Source organism: Patella vulgata, chromosome 7 (genome assembly GCF_932274485.2).
Source record: "Patella vulgata chromosome 7, xgPatVulg1.2, whole genome shotgun sequence".
NCBI lineage: Eukaryota > Metazoa > Mollusca > Gastropoda > Patellidae > Patella > Patella vulgata.
This window is the reverse complement of record NC_065885.2, coordinates 39,903,116-39,927,181: the sequence shown is the minus strand read 5'-3', so window position 1 is coordinate 39,927,181 and position 24,066 is coordinate 39,903,116. Positions and strand designations below refer to the sequence as shown.

The window sequence follows — 24,066 nt, the reverse complement described above, 5'->3', positions numbered from 1 at the left end:
ATATTGACACCTCTTCATCGCCATAACCGACTTGTGTGGGCCACAAGACACATAAGATTTACTCAAAGACAGTGGAATTCGGTTGTCTTTAGTGACGAATCTCGATTCACTTTGAGATTTGCCGATGGCAGGGCCCCGAGTGTACCGCAGACGAGGTGAACGTTACGCTCAAGTATGCGTCAGAGAAGTTGACCAATTTGGTGGCGGCAGTGTCATGGTTTGGGGTTCTTTTTGTGCACATGGACGTTCTCCTCTTGTTGTTGTCCAAGGGAACTTAAATGCTGTCCAGTACAGGGATCAGATTTTGCAACCTGTTCTTCTTCCGTTTATGCAGAGACATGGGCCTGGACTAACGTTTCAACAAGACAATGCTCGACCCCATACAGCAATTGCTACCCAGAATTTTTTAAGAAATGCCGGTGTCCAAGTCCTTGATTGGCCGTCGCTTAGCCCCGACCTTAATCCTATTGAACACATCTGGGACGAACTGGGTCGACGTCTTCGTCAGCAAGTGAATCCACCACTGACGTTGCAGGACCTTCAACATGCTCTTGCTGAGCAGTGGCGACGTCTTCCTCGGGTCGTGTTTACTAATGTTCTGAGATCCATGAGAAGACGTTGTGTGGCAGTACGAGACGCTAGAGGAGGCCACAACCATTACTAAACACTTTATTCCGACTGTTCTCCAAGTCTGTGAATTTCATTTTGGGGGGTACTGTGACATCACGAACGTTATCAATGTCAAGGACTTTCGGCGAGACATATTCTTGCTTTCTGTTGATGTCAAGGTCGTCTGTACACAACATAACACTAAAATAGTTGCCTTAAACCAAATATTAAAAATCTTGTCCCAAAAATCCTGAGTGTCAAGTTTTTAATTTGGCTGAGTATATTTGTTTTTGTTTGATAGAAGTAATTTGTATTTTTACTCTGTGATATGGATGATCACATGTTTTAAAGCGACGGTGCTGAATTCGATGGATTCCGCCCCACCGATGTTGACAACAGTGTTGTGTCAAAGGGTCAGGGGTCAGAGGATCACGTGGTTAAAGCCACTTCCTCTGATTTGTTTGTAAACAATACGAGTAATGCCGGAAGATCGGACAAGACACCGGTTGGTAAAAAACGGAAGGCTACTTCTAAGGTTAATAACAAAACGATTAAAAATGCCAAAAAATCTGATGATTATCTAATAAATACCATGCCGTCTATTGGCATGGCATCTTCACGTAAACCTACTACCGAATCATGTCTTTTCACTTCCATGAATAGGCCTGTTGACAGCAGTCATTATACCGGTAATCATAATGTAAATTTTCCATCCAACAATAATTTGTTGGATTTACAAAACAAATTTATACTTTAACCAATATAGTTTCAGATTTGAATAGAAAGTCTTCAAATTCTCGACAGGCAGCTGCCTGCACTGTTACCTCCGCTTCCACTGGTTTTAATATTAATAACGATGATAATTTTCAGGGTAGAGGCGGAATCACAGATGAGGATATGTTTTATCAGTTTGATGAGGACGAATCTTATATTTCAGAACCTATTTTAGATCTAGTAGATCCTCAGCATATGTACGATGAGTTTAAAGAAACCTCACCTGAAAATGTGGAACTATCTGCATCTTGTTCTGATTTGTCTAATATGGAGATACTCAAAATTTTTCAAAATGAGGGAAATTTTGGTGATCCAGTTAATGCAAAGATTTCGGATCTTGTTGAATTTGCCACCTCTAAGAAGGTGGATTTGACTAAAATAATTCCAAAATATGTGATCCCAGATAACTGTAAACGGCTTACTCCCCCTCCTGTTGATCAAGATGTCTGGAATGTTTTGCCTAAATCTGCCAGATCCCAGGGCATTTCCCTTCAAGAGGTCCAAAAACTATTAGGTTTTGGTAGGGCTCCACTAGTAAATATTCTATCTGGGTCTACTACTAATCCTGAGTTCAGGGAGAAAGTTGTTGACTCTATTGCTGTTTTAGGCAATGCTATGCTGGATTTGTCTATTCGTAGACGTCTATTTCTGCGGAAATATATGAGCAAACGATATCAGCCGATTTGCTCTTTAACTCGGCCGGTCGGAGAGACTTTGTTCGGTCCAGATGTGGCTTCTCGTATTAGAGAAATCGATCAATCAAACCGTCTTTATGGCACACGAGGGGGCAGAGTATTAAATATTCGTCCTCAAAATAATTATAATAATTATAATAATAATAATACTAATAGAAGACCTTTTTTAGGCCAGAACTCCCGAGGATTTCGCAGGTCCTGGCGCGGGAGAACCCTATCCTCGAATCCAGTTGCAGGACAATGGAGGGGAAGAGGTCGTCCACAGTAGAGGTAAGTCCAAGTTTTGTTGCTGGACAAATTTCCAAGTGTTTTGATAACTGGCGCATTTTGACATCAGATAAGTGGGTTCTTGATGTTGTAAGTGGATACACTATTGACTTCAGGTCACCTCCATATCAAAATGTTTTACCAACTATATCAAATTTTAGTTTTAACCAAACGTTGTTAATAGATGAAGAAATACAAAAAATGTTGTTGAAACAAGCAATTAAGAAAGTCCCTTCTGTTCCAGGTCAATTTTTATCAAATATTTTTCTTGTAGAAAAGAAAGCTGGTGGTTTTCGTCCAGTGATTAATTTAAAAAATTTAAATAAGTTTGTTGAAAATGAACACTTTAAACAAGAAACTCTATCTATTGCTGTTAAAGCTATCCGTAAAGATGATTTTTTAACTTCCATAGATTTAAAAGATGCTTATTTTTCCATTTCCATTAATGAAATCCACAGGAAATTTTTAGAATTCTTTTGGCAGGGAGAAATATTTGAATTTCAATGTCTTTCTTTTGGTTTATCGTCGGCGCCAAGGGTGTTTACAAAAACTTTAAAACCTCTGTTTGCTTTTTTGCACAGTATAGGTATTTTGTGTTCTTATTTTATTGATGATTCACTTTTTATATCCTCATCCATTCAGGAGAGTATTAGTATTAGTAATACCAGGAAAGCAGTTAGATCTTTTGAACAATTGGGTTTTTCAATAAATAAGGAAAAATCTAGCCTTATGCCATCTCAGCAGATAATATTCCTAGGTTTTATACTCACATATAAAATCTATGTAACAAAAAATAAATTGGAAAAAATTAAATCCAAGGCTCATAAATTATTAGGCCACAGTAGATCATTACGTGATATAGCGTCGTTTATTGGTTTGTGTTCTTTTACAAGAACTGCTATCTACTTGGCACCTTTATTTATTCACTATTTGGACAAACATAAAAATAGGTTATTGTCTATATCTTTTAATTATGACTTAACTACAGAATTAACTTTGGATATGATTATGGAAATTAATTGGTGGATTAATAATGTAGATATATTTAACGGCTGGTATATTCAACCTCCGGAAATAACTAATTACTTAACAACAGATGCTAGTCTCCTTGGTTGGGGAGCTCATTTGGATAATCATCAGGCTGTTAGTGGAATATGGAATAGATATGAATCAATTAATCATATAAATTATCTTGAATTATTAGCAATAGATTATGCACTTAAAACGTTGTAAAAATTTTGTTCAGATATCCATATTTGTGTGTTATGTGACAATGTGGTGGCCATTTCATATATTAACAATATTGGTGGTCCTATTGAGGAATTTTTTAAAGTGCACATAAGATGGGCCTGGAAACTTTGAGATACGTGTAGCCAATGGTTACTATATCCACTTTACGGCAAGTTCTTGCCAATCTGGTTGAAATTAATTCAGTTATCTTCACTCAAAGTCGTAAAAATAGACCTTCTGTAAAAACGACTTTGCCAATTATCGAAAACACTCTTAATCCCCTCAGACGCCAGTGACGTCACAGTGACCGAATGCATATTCGGAATGTTTATTCCTTAATTACCTATATACAGCCGGCCTGAAGGATTCCTTAATCCCCCTAATTAAATAAAACAATTGACTACGGAATAATTTGTTTTGTAATTCATTTTAATTTAAGATCCAATTTAGAGTGCCTACAACTTTGAAGTCTTAATTAATTTTTTACAATATGGAACTTATTGGACGAAAACTTTTAATATGTAAATACTATACGGGTCCAGCTATGTGGTTTTTACTGCGAGCACTTCGCTTTTCCACATAAAGTGTAGTGTCGTTAATATCTGTCATTAATTAATCAATCCGACTATAAAAGCTATACAGGCATGGGTCATAAACTAATTTACACGTTGGTGTTAGCAGTGAGTGTTAGTGGGATTAAGAATGTTGATTAGGTAATTATCTTTTTTTACGCCGGCCAGATCAAAGACATCACTCTAAGTGGAACGTGTGCGTAATACATCATGAAGGAACTAATGGTAGAATCATACACACACACATTAATTGTATAAAATAATTAAGTTTTACTAATAAGTTGTTTAAAATTACTATATACCCAATACTTATTGCTCACCGGTGTTTTTGTAATCAAGTAGCCTCGTATTATTTGTTGATTGGCGTTTAAACAGCATTTAATTGATAGATGGATTAACATTTTTGATACGATTAGGTTATAATGTCTAACATCGGTTATCTTCTTTATAATAAAAGTATTTTACAATTGCATTGACAGTTTAATCACTCACCAAACAGCACCTCATTTACTACACCCGTAGTACATGGAACGGTGCATGATAATAAGATACCAAGCGTTGATTGGCAGAGAAATGAGTGCGATCTATTGTACATTTTATGCATAGTCATCGGAAAATTCCATATTCACTGTAATTGTTCTTTATGTATAGAAATGGTTATTATTATTATATATAGCTAATAATTAATATATCGACAAATGACTGGCACCATTTGTATTTCTGTACTTAAGTTTGAGATATCAAGTTTTACGGGGTTATCCAAATTACCGGTAAATGCGCTAATTTCTTGAGTCATCTTCATTTGACACGTGGCCTATTTAAACAAAGGCAGCTTTAATTGATCTACGGCATGATACGGCATTTTAAGTTCACTCTAAAATATTCAAATCACAAATGTCTTATCTATACCAATGAAAGACAATAATTCGGTGATTATGATTAGGCCAGTCACGTGGTAATTGGACCATCAATAGACGCTTGTCCAGTTGCTGTGTGTATTGATAGTGCAATATTGTACAGACAGATATTGTATAGATAAGGTATATCCTATGTGTAGTGCCTGTGACGTCACCAGCCAATCAACCGGATTAAGGTCGTAATTGAAAAATCGAAAAGCGTTTTGGTGTGTCGGATACTTAAACGTTAACAGTGGACTTAATTTTAATCAGATTGGTGTGAACTTGCCGTAAAGTTGATATAGTAACCATGGGCTATACATACATGCAATTTAGATTTTTGATCTTACGTGGTCTTTAAGCTATTGAAGTCTATTTTGCTATGGTGTAATGAAAGGAATATTTATTTAACCGCAAAACATTTAGCAGGAAAGCTTTATATTTGAGCCGATTCTTTATCAAGAGTTTTTTTCAACTCTACTGAGTGGAAATTAAATGAGTTTATTTTTCGGAAAATGTGCACTAAATTTTTTTTATCCAGATATAGACCTTTTTGCATCAAGAATAAACAAACAGTTACAAAGATATGTTTCTTGGTTTGAAGATCCATTTTGTGAAACATCTGATGCTTTTTCTTTTTCGTGGTCACAGCTTAATCCATATATTTTCCCACCTTTCAGGGTCATACAAGTGGTTTTAAACAAAATTTCAACAGATGTGGTCAACAAAGTCATGTTGGTGGTACCGGGTTGGTCTTCACAGGTATGGTTTCCAACTCTCCTGCGAATGTTAATAGAAAATCCCAGAAGACTTCCTTTGCGGAAGGATTTGCTACACTTGGCTCACAACAATACTCTTCATCCAATGAGAGGCAAAAAACTGTATCTGACCATTTGCATTGTATCGGGCAATATCTCAAAAGTTCTGGCTTATCAAAGAACGCTTCCAGTAACATCATAAACTGTTGTAGGAGATCAACCCATAAGCAATATAATCTTGCCTGGAGGAGGTGGTATTTTTGGTGTATTAAACAACAGATTAATCCCTTGGTAACCTCTATAAATGATGTGATAAATTATTTGGCGTCACTTGATGAGCAGAAATTATCTTATAGTGTAATAAACGTTCACAAATCTGCTATTTCTCAGACTCTTAGTTCTTGCGGAAATAATATAATGAAAGGCAACGCATTACTTTCTTGTTTTATGAAAGGTTGTTACAATTTTAAGCCTCCTAAGCCAAGATATTCTCATTCTTGGGATGTACGAATTTTATTAAATTATTTGACAAGTTTATACCCTCTCCAGCAAATTTCGACTAAGCTTTTAACTTTAAAGACTGTCAGTCTTTTAGCTCTAGCAACCGCACAGAGGTGTCAGACTTTAGCAAGTTTTTCTTTAGATTCCTTAGTCGATGATGGTTCCGTGTTGACACTTGGTTCATCTACAGTATTGAAAACGTCTAGAGCATCTAAACCTTTATATAAAATAAAACTTGGAAATTTCTCAAATAAAAGAATTTGCCCATGTTTTACACTTCGATATTATTGTAAAATAGTGGAAGAAAAACGCAAAAGCAGGCAACTATTTGTATCTTTTCATACTTTCAAGGCAGTGACTTCAAGCACCATAGCACATTGGATTGAACAATGTATGTCAGCTAGTGGCATTAATACAGATATTTTTAAAGCTCACTCTGTCAGGGGAGCTTCTACATCTGCAGCTTATTTTGCAGGATGTCCAATTTCCGAAATTTTTGCTACTGCAGATTGGAGTTGTGAAACTATTTTTTCTGAATTTTATCTTCGCAGATCTGAAACAAGCACCTTTTCCGAGACGGTATTATCATCGGTGAAAAAATAAATTATTGGTGGTGGTGGTGTTTCCTGTTTTATTGTAAATTTTATTTATTTTAGTAATGAAAAACTAAGGCTAAAATATATTTATATTATACTTTTGATATGGAATTATATATTTTTTGATGTGAAATTGTATATTTTGAAATAGAATGATATGGTTAAATTGAATTTATTAAATATTACTAAAGATTTCTGTATATATATATATTTTGGGATAATAAATATGTAATGGTTCACTGGTATTTTTCTTTCATGTGTCTTCAACCTTTAAAGATAGGTTGCCAGGCAATGAAACATACACCCACAGCAGCTAAATCGTCTGGGCAGTCAACAAGAGTTGTCGCATATTTTTACTTTTTTCGGTAATGAAACATTTATAATACACTAAAATCTGATTAAGAGCAACAACTCACGAAGTAATTATCAGAAAAGTATTAGAATTTGTTTGGTTTTTATAAAGTTCTGCCCCATGCTAACGTTTTGTATACAAAGCTTTTAAAATCATGGATTTAACTGTTTAAGTCATAAAAATTCATTGAAAATCAATATACTTGTTCGTCTCAAGATCTTAAACTCTGTGTATCAATCTGAAGTCAATCGGATGATAACTTTAGCCTTTAGAGCGTCACAAGATTTTGCAAAGTGATCAAGGGCCATAACTCTGGCAGTAATTATTGGAAATCGTTGAAAATCAATAGGAATCTTCGTCTCATGACCTCAAACACTGTGTATCAATTTAAAGTCAATCGGATATTAACTTTAGCCTCTAGAGCATCCATAAGATTTTTTGAAGTGATCAAGGGCTATCATTCTGGCAGTAATTATTGGAAATCGTTGAAAATCAATAGCCTTTTTCGGCAGTAATTATCAGAAATCGCTGAAAATCAATAGGCTTCTTCGTCTCATGACCGTAAACACTGTGTATAAATTGAAAGTCAATCGGATATTAACTTTGGCCTTTTAGAGCATCCACAAGATTTTTCAAAGTGATCAAGGCCCATAACTCTGGCAGTAATTAATGGAAATAGCTGAAAATCAATAGGCTTCTTCGTTTCATGACCTTAAACACTGTGTATAAATTTAACGTCAATTGGATATTAACTTTGACCTCTAGAGCGTCCACAAGATTTTTTGAAGTGATCAAGGGCCATAACTCTGGCAGTAATTATCGGAAATCGCTGAAAATCAATAGGCCTCTTCGCTTCATGACCTTAAACACTGTGTATAAATTTAAAGTCAATCGGATATTAACTTTAGCCTCTAGAGCGTCCACAAGATTTTTTGAAGTGATCAAAGGCCATAACTCTGACAGTAACTATCGGAAATCGCTGAAAATCAATAGGCATATAAAAATGCAATGTAAACCTGAGATGCCCGATGGGCATATTATGGAATATAATTCCAATCTCATTCGAGCGCGAGAAGGATGAGAAGAATTATATGAATATATATAGCCTGAGGGCTCAAGGGTTTACATTACCCTCCACAACCCTCCCTTGGGTTATATGCAGTTGACGACACATACTTAAAACGACATCATGTGGTAATTAAGGCTGTGCAAAAATATCAATATAATCGATAATCGGTAGAAGTTATTTAGCGATACGATAATCGATATTGAAATTCAAATATCGATTATCGGTATATTTACCTTCTGACGGCAAGTTACGGTCACTTTCACATGACTGAACTTGCCGTAGTCTGGCATTAGCAGACGAATGAATGAATACACAACGTCAACACAACTATTTCCCCCTCTGCTTACAAACTGGCACATTTTAAATATATATTATTGTAAAAAACTAAACTTTAAGATTAAATACATTATTTTAATATTTTCGTTGTTTTTGTTGTTATAACTAGTTGAAACTAAAATAGGTCACGCACTTTGTGAACAATGACAATCGCACGTGATATACAGTAAAATTAGCATTATCTCCCTTCTTTATTCTTGGTTGATTTGTAGAGAAATCGTCTGCTTTCACGATAAAAATAATTGTATTATTAATGATCAACTCCGCTTTTATTACTAAATCATGTCAGATACAGTCCATACAAAACACGTTTTTGACTTCCAGGGAAAATATCTATATCTCTCGTAATTTCGTGGAAGAATTCTACTTTGGTTTTCATCTAAATTAACCAATCATAAAAATTCTACTTTGAAAGCCCGTAATTATTTTTTTATTGTCCAATCAATAGACGCCTTCTATTTTATTTTATTCTATTAGTAGTAACACTGTGTGATCGCCAGTCACTTGCAAAGAGAAACCATGTATTGTCTTTGTATTTATCGGAGATAAAAAAAGGTTCAAATGAATCAAGAACAGAACTTAGAATAATACTCAAGTTAGTCCTACATTTAGCAACTAATTATTTTACATTAATTGATTTTTTTTACGTACATCGGCACAGTATTAGACTAGGATAATAACACTACTGTAACTCGATCAACACAAATAACAGGTCGGTAAAGTTCGGATTTTTCCGGAAAAATGATAATCGATTATTATCGATAATCGCTGACAAATTCTTGCCGATAATCGATATTGAAATTTCATATCGATTCCCAGCCTTAGTGGTAATATGTCACGTTCTTATATACACTGCTACTGTACACACAGGGTATAGTAAGCACATGCAGTATTTCCTACTTTAAAGTTTGAGCGAGTGGTACAGACTATTTGATAGATATGAGAATTATGCAATGTAAACCCTCGAGCCCTCGGGCTATATATATTCATATAATTCTTCTCATCCTTCTCGCACCCTTCGGGCGCTCGGATGAGATTGGAATTATCCAAGTTTCTTCTGCGTGGGTTCTTTTTTGTGTAACAGCAGGATCAATTTTGCCATTACTGAGGTGTCCTGAACCAGGAAGTTTTTCAATTATTTGAACTCTGTATCGCAAAATCCTTACATGGATTTTGTTTGAAATGTTGATCTAGTAGTTTGTGTGCATTTTCAGAATTTCCTGCTGATCTGTGATTATTAAACCTTGTTTTACAAGATTTACTAGTTTCCCCAACATACTGTAATCTGCAGTAATTGCAGGTTAATAAATATACTATATTTTGCGTATTACAATTAAGATTTTGATCTGTAGAAATATGGCAGCATCTACCAGCAACCGAGCTACCAAATGTGTGGGTTTCATTGTAATCAGTACATAATTTACACTGTCTATAGTTACAAGCACCAAAAGACAGACTACAAAATTCACAATTAATATTCGAATCAATTAAATTATTAGGTAGGTTACCCGTATGGGTAAAATTTGATGTCACATAAGTCGAAATTCCTCCCCCCGCAGCCAATTCAGTGTTCAGACCTATATGTTAAGTTTCGTCAAAATCGGATAAAAATTGTGACCTGTATGTAGAGTGTCCAGACCTATATTTTAAGTTTTGTCAAAATCGGAAAAAAATTGTGACCTGTAGAGTGTCCACAAACAAATTGTGGACAAGGGCAACGGCATAATATGTCCACATGAAAATGTGGGCGTATAAAAACACCAGAGATTATAGTGACATTATTCATTGCCAATTATTGATAACTGTTATGGGTAATTGTCAATTTGACAATTACCCATAACAGTTATCAATTGACAATGAATAATGACCCGATATGCTCATTACCATCGCTTTAGGAATAGTTCCAACTGCAAAGATTCATTATTTATTACTTGCAAGAGTTTTTTTTTTTTAATAGTTTGATGAAACAGAAAACCTGCATAAAACTTGCCAAGTTTGATAGATGATCATTTTCCTTACTTGCGAGCACTGTCTTTTAGTAGTTCAATGACACAGAAAACCTGAAAAAGACTTGCCAGGTTCAATATGTGATCATATTCTTTTATAGATGCACATACAATATATCAATGACTTCCTTTCATGTCAAATGTATCAAGTCAATTCAAGTCCATTCAATAGACTGTTTTGTCTCATGACCATTAACTTTAAAGTCAATCAGATCACACAAGATTTTTCAAAGTGATCACAGGCCATGACTTGGGCACTCATATAGGAAATTGCTGAAAATCAAAAGGCTTCTCCACAGGGGCGGATCGGGCCATCGGGCGATCACCCATACAAAAAGAGAAAAACATAAGTTTTGTCCAATTCGTCTAAAAACCTTTTTCTGCTGAACATTATATGGTGGGGGGGTATTGGACCGGCCATGGAGCGATGATGATCATGTTGTATGTGGCCGGTGAATTTAACGGGTCGCCACGTCATCAATGGAATCTGAAATTGGCTTGTATAATAGACTTTCTGGGCCGGGTGTGCTGGGTGTGGGCCGGAATTTGGAATCCTGCAATTGGGATTCCGAATTCCATCCAAAAATTTCATCGGATTCACCTGATTCTGTCGCCCGCAAATTCACTAATTATTAAGTCACCTGCACCCTTTTTGTGGAGATACGCCAGAAACTTCTGCCGATGGTTCGTAACTCCAAAAATAATTCAATGAAAATATTCCTACTTATTCAATATTCCTAACTGGTTAATCAAATGGTCAAAATTTTCTCAACTAGTCCCATTTTTTAACCAGTTAAATTCTCTTGACGATACAACGATAATACGTTAATTAATAATATGACGATATGATAATTTCACAGGTTGATGGTTGTAAATTACTTGCAGGTTGGGGTTTTGGCCTAAATTAATCGATTTATGAGATATATTATTTGACAGAGATTATAATCAGATATGCCACCAAATCAAATATTTGCTTCTTCATTTCATGACCATAACACCTGTGGAATAAATTAATGTCAATTGGATGATAACTTTCGTCTCTAGAGCGTCCACAAGATTTTGCAAAGTTATCCAGGCCATAACTCTGGCAGCCAATATCGGAAATCTATAGGTTTCTTTGTTTTATGACCATAAACGCTATGTATAAATTTGAAGTTAATTGGATATTAACTTTGGCCTCTAGAGCATCCACAAGCCATTGTGAAAGCTGGACTGATGAACGGAGCAAAAGATGATGGATGACGACAATATACAACCATATTTCAATGTGGGCGTATAAAAACTGTGTAAATCTTACTTGATTAGATCCCCATCTAAAGCTATTATTCTTTTTATCAGTTTATGATCTGGATCTGTTGGAGATCTGAAAGTAAACCAGCGGTAGCCATGCAAGATACGCCCACATTTTGCAAGAGATGGACAGAGAACAAGCTAAAAAATAAAGTGATTTTAAGTAAAATCAGGGGCCATAAATCTAGAAGTTACAATCCAATACGCGAAAGTATCGAAAAGAACTCAGATATCTGGGAAGTAAGCATATATTTTAAGTTTCATTGAAATCAGATAAAAGTTGTGACCTCTACAGGGTCCAAAACCTATTTGCGTATGGGATAGGCCATTTTTGCCTGGCTGTTTCGTTCCGGTTTTCACGAAATTCGAACCCAACCGTACTTATGTAGAGTAGTTCATGGCTCAATAATTTGTCCTTATAAAAGTTGACATGCTAACTGTCTGTCTGCACCATCAAGGAGATTTTCTGGAGTGAGCAAAGGTTAATCCTGCGCACATGGAGTTGGAGATCGCTGCAAATATACGTCACAAATAGCTTTTAAACAAACAAGTATTGGTATATACAGCCGAGTAATAATACACCCATTACACGCTTCAATTTTTGTGGTTATTTTACAGCGAACGTGTACAAAAATTTCAATTGCACTTGTTGAATTAATTTTTGATTTTGGCGATTTAAGCACAGAGCTAGCTGTAATAGCTTCGCTTCTTTTCTAACTTTAAAACTCATAAGTGTGGCCAGACTTCGATTGTTGATGAATGAAGTTTTTATGGTAAGTCTTATCATATAATGCTAAAATAAGCCCAAATTATTGTCTATGTGTTGTAAAATTTGTTGAGCTTGGTCCACTCTTACTTATGATGTAATGGTGATATATTTTAACATTTTTTATATGCCCACATTTTCATGTGATCGTATTAGGCCATCCGTCCATCCACAATTTGTTTGTGGACACTCTACAGGTCACAATTTTTATCCTATTTTGACAAAACTTTCAATATTGGCATGTATTGGACCATGGATTATGGCCCCTGATTGTACAAAAAATCCTGTTTTAAGCTTGTGGGCAGGCTAGAGGTCACAATGATCCAATTTTGATGAAACTTGAAATGCATGTTTATAACCCAAAGATCTTGGTTCCTTTCGATAATCATAACTTCCTGAATTATGGCCCCTGATTGTACATAAAATCGCGTTTTTAGCTTGTGGTCCCTCTAGAGATCACAATTATTATCTGATTTAACCAGCGGCTGCCAGGCAGGATACACCCACATTTTGCAAGAGATGGATAGAAAACAAGCTAAAAACAAAAACGACTTTTTGTACAATCATGGGCCATAATCCAGAAAATTATGTTCTGAAATGTGCAAATATCAAAAGGGACTGAGATTTTTGGAATATAAAGATTTGTTTTAAGTTTCATCAAAATTGGTCTAAATTTTGACCTCTAGGCTAGGGTCCATAACCTTTGTATTACATACTTCTACACAATTTGCGTACAAAGAGCGGCCATTTTGTTGGGCAGTTTCATTTCTATTTTCCCGAAATTCCAATTCAACCTTCATTATGGTGGACAGGCCCGTAGATAGCCCAAAATTATTGGGGGGGGGGGGGGGGTGAACGCTTCTGGGGGCGCCGATGGGGCTTCTGGAAGCTCCGATGTACCTACACTTGACGGTCCAGAGCACACACGACCGCAAATACGGTTTCTTGCTATTTCAGTCCCTGAATACAGTAAGTGGTCTGAATAGCCTAACTTAGGTGGCTGAGTCGAATTCCAATCAACCAATTTAACTGCCGCCAACCACCGTGAATACAGCAACTTAAATGTGGTCCAATATAGCCAACCTTAGGTGGCTTACCCGAAACCCAAACAATCAATCGATTGTCACGGGGTATGGGGGCCTTGGGCTCCCGGAGAAAATTTTGTAAATTTAACCGCCACATATGTGTTTTTCTGCTATTTTAATCAATGAGTTAAGCAACTTCAAAGTTTCCAGTCTTTTTGTAACTGAAATCCCACTGTATGCTGACCTCAATTTCAACCATCACAAATAATAAACGATGCCCAAAAAATGTGGCACAAAGTACAGTGGCTCCAGACAAAATGTTATAATCCATAGTCAATTCAGTACAAATTCGCAGTGTTCAATTAAACATACATTATGCAAGAGCTAAATCTGTCTATTGCAGATCTTTCTTTAGGCCTGAAATGTTATCTAAATTATTAATTAGACATTAATTAACCTATCAAGACCATAATCAACACTAGATGGTTATGCTAGCCTGCGATCTTTACTGGATTATTAGCCGATTTACTGCATAACTTTCCTTCTCGATTTAATGATTAAATGGATAATTGAGACTATGCTGTTTATCGTACTGACTTTAGTAATGATGATCGAAGCTAGGCGGAAATTCCGACCGCTTAGTTCTCGGTTCATAGTGGATCAATTTGAATGAAATTTTCAGCAAATTGCCTTTATATTAAAATTATCTAGATTTTAACTATTATAATTATAGTGAGAACTGCCAACTCATTATCGAATCTCCCATAATGTTTCTTTAAAAGAAAAGTAAAATTAGTGTTTTATTAGATTTTGGGCACATTATTTTGCCAACTAGATGAAATAATATTTTTTGTTCTCACTTGTGTAGTGAATATAAGTAAAATAAAATTTTGAAAAATAAAAACGAATCGAAATAGGATCTGTGGTTTTATCCGTCTGCCCGAACATCAGATCGCCTATGGTGCTCTCTCCCCAGAAAACTTTGGAAAATAAGGTTTGCACCTGAAAATGACGGAAAATTCCAATTTTGAGGCTGAACATTATAAAAATTTGAAGGAAGGAATATGACTTTAAAGTACCTATAATAATTTATGAGAAAAATAAAAAGTGTGGAATCGGGTTAGAGTGTGACTTGTTTGAATTTTGAAGATTATCACACGGTTTTGGGTGCCCAATTCATTCGTGGGCGCTTAATCATCTTACTAGCATTGTGGGCGCCCCACCAATTATATTATGGGCGCCTGTGATCTCGTCGTGCGCGGCCCACCAATCTTGGCATTATGGGCGCCCCTCCAGGATGAGGCACCCCACAAATCATGCCGTTTTGGACGCCCCATTGATCAAGTCGTGGGTGCCCAACCAATCTTACTCGGCATTATGCATTACGTGCAGTCTGACAATCATATATTGTCATTATAAGGCACCCCACAAATCATGTCATTATGGGCACCTCTCTGGAATAAGGCACCCCACAGACCAAGCAATTTTGGGTGCCCCATCAGTTGTGGTGTTAATCGTGTGTCATTAAGAGGCGCCTCACCAGTTGGGGGGTGCCTCATATATAACAGGGGGGTTGGATGGCCGAATGGTTAGCACGTGCTTGCTGTATCATAAGGCCTGTCATTGAGTCAACTGACGTGGTTTCTAATCCCCGGTTGTACGTGACAAGGAGTAGGGTTGCCTGCCCAACCTCGTGGGTTTTCTTCGGGTCCTCCAGTTTCCTTCGACTGCTAAAAAGACCCCTACGCGCAAGGGAATTATTGAAATAAAATTGAACCATGTGTTAGTCCCGAAATGACCTAGTTTGTATCGAGTGGACGTTAAACCCCATTTCTTTCTCTCTCTCTATGTCTTTCGTCTGGCTCTGGAATATACTAGTGTATTAAACATAGAATTTTGAGCTATGTTAACTTTAGCTTGCACTGTCCATGCAGTACCAAATTAAAAGCTTGTAAACATGAATATAGCAATCTGATAAAACCACAGATCCTATTTCGATTCGTTTTTACTTTTCAAAATTTTATTTTACTTATATTCACTACACAAGTACTCTTGACAGTTGTTAAATAACCTGCACTCTGGATCATGTGAGACATTAGCCAATCAAATGGTGTGTTGCGTCGAGTTCTTTTTGTGTTGTAGACATTTGCAGCGATAGAAAAGAAAACAAAGCAAAAGTTGTATTTCTGAATAGCCACTTGGAACATAGACGCTGATTGGTTAATAGAATGACAGACGTCATAGGGTTAAAAGTCGCTTGTATGACCCCTGAAGCAACCTCCCATTACAGCCGGTCAGATCTTAATGTAGTGGAGGCCAATGAAAAGTATAACAAGCCAATAGTGAGGATGATGTCCCCCGCCGAAATCCCAAAATAAAACAGATGACACATGTTCATTAAAGCTGAACTCCGATTACAAAAAGAAATAATCAAATAAAAAAAGATAGGTTGCCAGGCAACGAAAAATACGCCCACAGCAACTAAATCGTCCGGGCAGTCAACAAGGGTTGTCGCATATTTTTCCTTTTTTCGGTAATCGGATATTAACTTTAGCCTCTAGAGCATCCACAAGATTTTTTGAAGTGATCAAGGGCCATAACTCTGGCAGTAATTATCGGAAATCGCTGAAAATCAATAGGCTTCTTTGTCTCATGACCTTAAACACTGTGTATAAATTGAAAGTCAATCGGATATTAACTTTGGCCTCTAGAGCATCCACAAGATTTTTCAAAGTGATCAAGGGCCATAACTCTGGCAGCAATTATCGGAAATCGTTGAAAATCAATAGGCTTCTTCTTCTCATGACTTCAAACACTGTGTATAAATTTAAGGTCAATTGGATATTAACTTTGGCCTCTAGAGCGTCCACAAGATTTTTCAAAGTGATCAAGGGCCATAACTCTGGCAGTAATTATTGGAAATCGCTGAAAATCAATAGGCTTCCTCGTCTCAAGACCTTAAACACTGTGTATAAATTTAAAGTCAATCAGATATTAACTTTAGCCTCTAGAGCGTCCACAAGCAATTGTGGACGCCGGCCGGACGGACGGCCGGACGGCCGGGGGCGACGACAATATACGACCACATTTCAATAAGGGCGTATAAAAATTAACACCCTAAATAATCGCCATACTTGTTTTCAAGTTGTAGAAAATCATGGCGATTGTACGGCGTACAAAATCAGAGACAAGCCACGCTCACATCCATTTCATGCTTTGTCAACCACACTGTCCACATCCGGCTAGCAATATTTCAACTACCAATTACCTCCTGACTGATTTTTTTTTTTTGTGTCAAAAAAGAATTGGTTTAATGGTTTGCTGTTGAGATGGTAAAAGATTTATAGTGTTTTTCCGTGCATCTGAATACAGTGGGCACCAGCAGAGAAAATGTTCAGAATCTTCAAAGCGATGACCACAGCTGCATGATGGATCCTCGGAGATATGTCGTAAAAAATTTATGCCCATTTAGGTCGCTACAAGAAAGCCGCAATCTACTATGTATAATCTGGTTCTTTCTTTTGCCCTCCTGACTGATTGACATTTTTTCACTAACAGTTTACTGAAAGTATTATTGTTACACAATTATTATATCTGATCAAGTACATATTATTTTACTAATTTGACGAAATAAGTAAACCTCTGTGTACTTTTGCTCTAAAAATAAGAAACAACTGCCTTACCCCAAACAATAACAAATCTATGAACACCAACCAATTCTATGTTGTTGACATAACATCAAGGGACATAACTACTTCACAAGATGGTGAATAGTTTGAAGTGAAAACATACTTCTTTGATGGAGAGAACAACAGTTTTATTGCTGCTTTGGATATATTTTGGAACGATAATACTAGACTTTATAATACTATAAATTATTTGGTGTTTCCACGCTGTTGTACAAAACATTTCAAGAAATAAGAAAAAAATTGTTGGTGTTGTTAGATTTGTTATTGTTTGGGGTAAGGCAGTTTTTCTCATATTTTTAGAGCAAAAGTACACCATGGTTTACTTATTTCGTCTAATTAGAAAAATAATATGTACCTGATCAGACATAATAATTGTGTAGCAATAATTTTTTCAGTAAACTGATAGTGAAAAAACGTCAATCAGTCAGCTGAAATATTGCTAGCCGGATGTGGACAGTGTGGTTGACAAGGCATGAACTGGATGTGGGCGTGGCCTGCCTCTGTTTTTGGGTGCCGTACAATTTCTCTTTCTCTCATATATAACAACATGATTGGTTGTGAGCCCACGACGAGATCGGCAGGACGCCCTACCAGTGTCACATATCGGATCGTAACTTCCTGAATTATGGCTCCTGACTGTATGCAAAATCGCGTTTTTATCTTGTGATACCTCTAGAGGGTCCACAACCTTGATTTACCAGATGTTTACACTATTTGCGTATGAGGGGCGGCCATTTTGTCCAGCAGTTTTGGCCCGATTTTCACGAAATTTGAAGTCAACAAACAATTTAATAATAATTGTGACCTCTAGAGGGACCACAAGCTAAAAACGCGATTTTTCATTCAACCAGAGGCCATAATTCAGGAAGTTACGATTCGATATGCGCGAATATTGAAAGGAACCAAGATCTTTGGGCTATAAACTTGCATTTCAAGTTTCATCAAAATTGTGGCTTGTAGAGGGTCCACAACTTTGATATACCAGATGTTTACACTACAAGGGCAGCCATTTTGTCTGGCAATTTTGGTCCGATTTTCATAAAACTCAACCTCAGACAAAATTACGGTGTAACAGTGATATATTCGAACGTTTTTTTAAATCGGATAATAATTGTGACCTCTAGAGGAACCACAAGCTAAAAACGTGATTTTTCGTACAATCAAGGGCCATAATTCGGGAAGTTACGATTCGATATGCATGAAAATAGAAAGGAACCAAGATATTTGGGTTATAAACATGCATTTCAAATTTCATCAAAATCAGATGAACATTGTGACCTCCAGAGGATCCACAACCCTGATACACAATATTTTGACAATATTTGCGAACGAGGGGCGGCCATTTTGTCCGTCAGTTTCGGTCCGATTTTTACGAAATTCGAACTCAACATTCTTAGGGTGTAACGGTGATATATTCACACGTTTTTTTATATCGGATAAAAATAGTGACATCTACATGTATGGGGTCCACAAGGTAAAAACGTGATTTTTCTTACAATCAGGGGCCATAATTCAGGAAGTTATGGTCTGATATGCGCGAATATCGAAAGGAACCAAGATCTGTTGGTTACAAACATACATTTCAAGTTTAAACTAAATCGGATAAAAATTGTGATTTTTTGTACAATCAGGGGCCATAATCCATGAAGTTACAGTCCAATACATGCCAATATCGAAAGGAACCGAGATCTTAGGGTGATAAACCTATATTTCAAGGTTCATTGAAATCAGATAAAAATTGTGACCTGTAGAGTGTTCACAAACAATTGTGGACTGACGGACTGGGGGCGACGACAATATACGTCCACATGAAAATGTGGGCGTATAAAAATGTGTGAATATATCACTGTTACACAGATCTTGTTTCCTTTTGATAATCGCACAGATCCGAACGTAACTTCCTGGATTATGGCCCCTGATTGTTTGAAACATCGCATTTTTAGCTTGCAGATTTTCTAGAGGTTACAATTTTTTTTCCGATTTTAAAAAAACGTATGTAATATGAAGGTTGTGGACCCTCCAATTTTGATGAAACTTAAAATATATATTTATATCCCAAAGATCTCAGTCCCTTTTGATATTTGCGCATTTCAGACAGTAACTTTCTGGATTTATTGTCCCTGATTGTACAAAAAATCGTGTTTGTTTTTAGCTTGTTCTCTATCCATCTCTAATGACAAAAGTTATCATCCAATTGTTTTAAAATTGATATATGTTGTTTACATTAGTGAGATGAAGAAGCCTATTTAATTTCAATAATTTCTGTTTATTACGCCTAGAGTTATGGCCCCTGTTTCACTTTGTTGAACCTTGTGAACGCTCTAATGCCAAAACTTAACATACGATCGGGGGGGTTGGATGGCTGAATGGTTAGCGTGCGTGCGCTGTATCATAAAGTCTGTCATTGAGTCGACTGGCGTGGTTTCGAATCCCCGGTTGTACGTGACAAGGCGTAGGGTCGCCTGTCCAACCTCGTGGGTTTTCTCCGGGTCCTCCGGTTTCTTCCCACTGCTAAAGCCCCTACGCGCAAGCAAATTATTGAAATAAAATTAAACCATATGTTAGTCCCGAAATGACCCAGTTTGTGTCGAGTGGACGTTAAACCCCATTTCTCTCTCTCTCTTAACATACGATCTTTGTGAAATTTATATGCATTATTTAGATTAGTGAAACAAAAAAGCCTATTGAATTTCAGCAATTTCCGTTTATTACTTCTAGAGTTATGTCCCTTGTTTCACTTTCTTGATCCTTGTGAACGCCCTAACGCCAAAAGCTATGACCCGATCTTTGTGAAATTTATATGCATGACTTAAATTAGTGAAACGAAAAAGCCTATTGAATTTCAGCAATTTACAATAATTACTTCTAGAGTTATTGCCCTTGTTTCACTTGGTTAAACCTTGTTAATGCTCGATTGATGAAAGTTATCATCCAATATGTATGAAATTTTTATGCATCATTTAAATTTGTGAAACAGGTCTATTGAATTTCAGCAATTACCGTCAATAATTTCTAGAGTTATGGCGATTGTGAACGTTTGAATGACAAAAGTGATCATGTGATCTGTATGAAATTTATATGCATTATTTAAATTAATAAAACGAAAAAGCCTGTCAAATTTCAACAATTTCTGTAGATTACTTTCAGAGTTGAGACCCTTGTTTCAGTTCGTAGAACCTTGTAAACCCTCAAACGACAAAATTTATAATCTGATCTGTTATGGAACTGTCTTGTAAAGGCCCCCAATTACCTACAAAGGAATAAATATGCAACAACCCTTGTCGACCGCTGTGGGAGTATGTTTTGTTGCCTGGCAACCTATCTTTCATACAATCAGGGGCTATCATCCAGGAAGATGCGGTCCAATATGCGTGAATATCAAAAGGAACTGAGATCTTTGGGATATAAATATAGATTTCAAGTTTCGTCAAATTGGAAAAAAATTGTGACCTGTAGAGTGTCCACAAGCTAAGAACGTGATTTTTCATACAATCAGGGGCCATAATCCATGAAGTTACAGTCTGATACATGCCAATATCGAAAGGAACTGAGTTCTTTGGGATATAAACCTACTGTATTTTTCAGTGTATTAGACGCATAAGTAGATAAGGCACAGGGCGAGTTTGGCAGAGGTTTTTCTGGAAAAAATAAAAGTGCATGGCTTAGGTGCACCCTTCTCCAGTGCCTTGTGAAACACGTGCCATACCATACCTGACTCAAAAACACCTACGATCTCCAGTAACTGGGCAACACTCTATTGTTTACAGTTATAATAATTACTGATATTTAGCCGGAAAAAAACTCTACACATTTTTTGAATTGCATAAGACTTTATATCAATTATAACTTTCAATTGCATTGTTTCATTAACGTAAATGTTGATTCTGGTCCTCGTACGGTAGTCAAATTGTCATTCAAGTCCCACCCACAACAAACATGACCGTCTATTACGTCCTGTTAAATTCACAAGCAAATGGCTGTGATAAATGAATAGGTATTGGTGATGAACAAATGAAATAATAACTGTAGAAATAATTTATCATGATCAGCTACTCACGACTTAAATCCTGACTACCGTTTAAAAAGAAACAATAGTTCTAGTTTACTTAACTATCCAAACGGACAATCAAACGATGGTGTCCACTGCCCCACACACTACATGACAATACCTAGATTGTAGCCATTTAGATCTATCAGAATATAGTACAATAGCATTTTTAATACCAATCAAAGAAACAATGATTTTATGAACTATAAACAACTTCATAAAGCATGCGGTGACAACTCACCTGTAGATAATTGATGATACCGGTAAATTACAACAATCGATCAATCAGTGAATCTACACTCAAAGCCATTAGAAATGCAATGCCAAATTCAAATTTTATTTACTGCAACAACTTTCAATAAATGTACATAACAATTGACAAAATCGAGATAACAAGCATCTGTGGATAATTTCATGAAAGAATTCACTACAAATGCACAAAACCGAAACGTCAGAGAACCATGAAACAAAGCAGGGGTAAGCTGAAGTCAATATGTCCACCCTGAGCTCTTACACATGCCTGAAGTCGCCTTGACATGGACTGGCACAGATGTCTCACTACACGCTGTGGGATTGTTTGCCAATGATTTTGGAGTGCCTGCGCCAACTCAGCAACAGTTCATCGTGGCACGGCTTGAGTTCAAACCCGTCATCCAAGTTCATCCCAAAGGTGCTCGATCGGTTACATGTCGACGTCAGTAGATACGGTGACGTCCATCAGGAAAACTGAGGTTGAATCGAGATTCATCTGAGAAGATGACATTTCGCCATGGTGTGTTGCGCAAATACCCCTGATTTGCGGCCAATTGCTGTCTGGCAAGTCGACGACGATGCAAAAGGATTTGACCTTGGTAAGGTCGACGGCAGCGTAACCCAAGAGCAGCCAGACACCTTCGGACCGTTTGAGGGCTGATCTGACGTTGCCGTGTTCCAACAGTTCCCCTGGCAGTAGCAGTAGCTGACAGGAACCTGTTGTGCAGATGCTGTAGTCGGATGTGGCGATCTTGAGCAATGGTTGTTACAGGTGGCGCTCCAGGTCGTGGTCAATCGGCAACTCTTCCAGTGCCGTGGAAGCGTTGTCACAGGTGAGCAATGGTCGATGCGTGGACATTAAAGTTTCCGGCGACAGACGGCTTAGCTGAGTGGTGGAAAAAATAGCTTCCGAGTGGATCGAGGACAAAATTTTTTGGGGAGGTAGGAGTGGTCTTTTATGAAAATTCAACCCTTCTTGGTGTATTTTCAGAGCATCTGCTGCCTTTTGTAGCTGTCTCTAGGATTTAGTTTAGATTCGGTACAATTAACGGTAGAATGAGTACATTCAAAATTGATAGTAAAACTGAAATACGACACCATTTACGACATTCAAACCTTTAACATTGGAGTGCCGTAAATTGGTCTGGGTGACCTATTTAAGGCAAATATACAAATTCAAAGACCGTAGAATTGTAAAATGAATAGACTACAGTCTACACAACTTCTAAATATAAATAAACAAAATACCAATACTTTCTTTTAAAAACTAATTTGGGATGATAGGGTCTACTGTGGTAAATTTCGAGCACTGAGTTTGTGTAAAGGGAAGGACAAAGGGGTTTAAATATGACTCAGCGGCTTTCTTCGATTTTTTCTTTGTGCCCGGCGTGGCTACATCCCTGAGCTTGCCAATAGCTCTGTTCCTGTTTTCTTGTGTAAGGCCTGGCATTTTACCAAAGTGTTGAATGTTGAAATTTTGATCTGTATTTAAAGAGCCAGAGTGCAGGAAATGCATATGCAAAACGTGTGATATGGGACTACTTAAAATCGTGAAAAAAGACAAGTGTTGCATTTGCAAAAACAAAGTTCATTACCGAGAATTGATATTTGGTTCAAACCCAGAACTCCACAAAAAGTGACCCATCACAAGTTTCACCTATGTGCCATAAGATAGGAAAGCCCAAGAAAAGTTTTACCAGAAATATTTCACGAATTAGGCACTGCGTTCAATCTGATTAAAACACAGATCCAATTTCGTTTCGTTTTTATAGTTCAAAATTTCGATTTCACTTGTCTTTACTACACTTGGATCTGGAAGCGTTGTTATTTAACTTGTGTTCTGCTTGAAATGAGGGGTCAGCCAATCAAATGGTCTGTCGAATCGAGCGTTTGACCTTTTTTGCGCGGAACTGTGGGTAGACATTAGCGGCAATAGAAATCAAAACAAAGCAAAAGTAGATAAAAAATACATGGCGGTCGCTAATTGGTTAATCGAATGACTTGGCGTAATCGGGTCAAATGTCGCTTGCTTGGTACCTGACGTCATAGAACGTGAACTCCCACTATAACTTGTAGATAGGCCATCGAAAGTATAAAAAATAGATCTATATTTTAATTAGATTGGCATTGCGTTTTTAATGGCTTTGAGTATATGTTGCATGAAAACTATCGGTAACTTGAAACGACTAGATGTAAAATTTACAGCAATGTATAGAAAATACCAACGAACTTTCCATCAAATTTTTAAAAATTATTTATTCAGAATGGCTACGAGACGAACCGCTATAGAGTACGGTAACAGTGTCGGGGGTCGTGAATTTCATTTGGGCGAGTC

General features: G+C 36.9%; 1 long non-coding RNA gene across 1 annotated transcript in view; it reads right to left on the bottom strand.

Annotated features, from left to right (window-relative positions):
• The window catches only part of LOC126828409 (uncharacterized), a 138,384-nt gene that overhangs the window by 17,490 nt on the left and 96,828 nt on the right, over positions 1-24,066 (bottom strand). Inside the window, exon 4 of the long non-coding RNA XR_007683025.2 lies at positions 11,959-12,024. This is a non-coding gene — a long non-coding RNA (uncharacterized LOC126828409). The remainder of the gene's footprint in view (positions 1-11,958; positions 12,025-24,066) is intronic.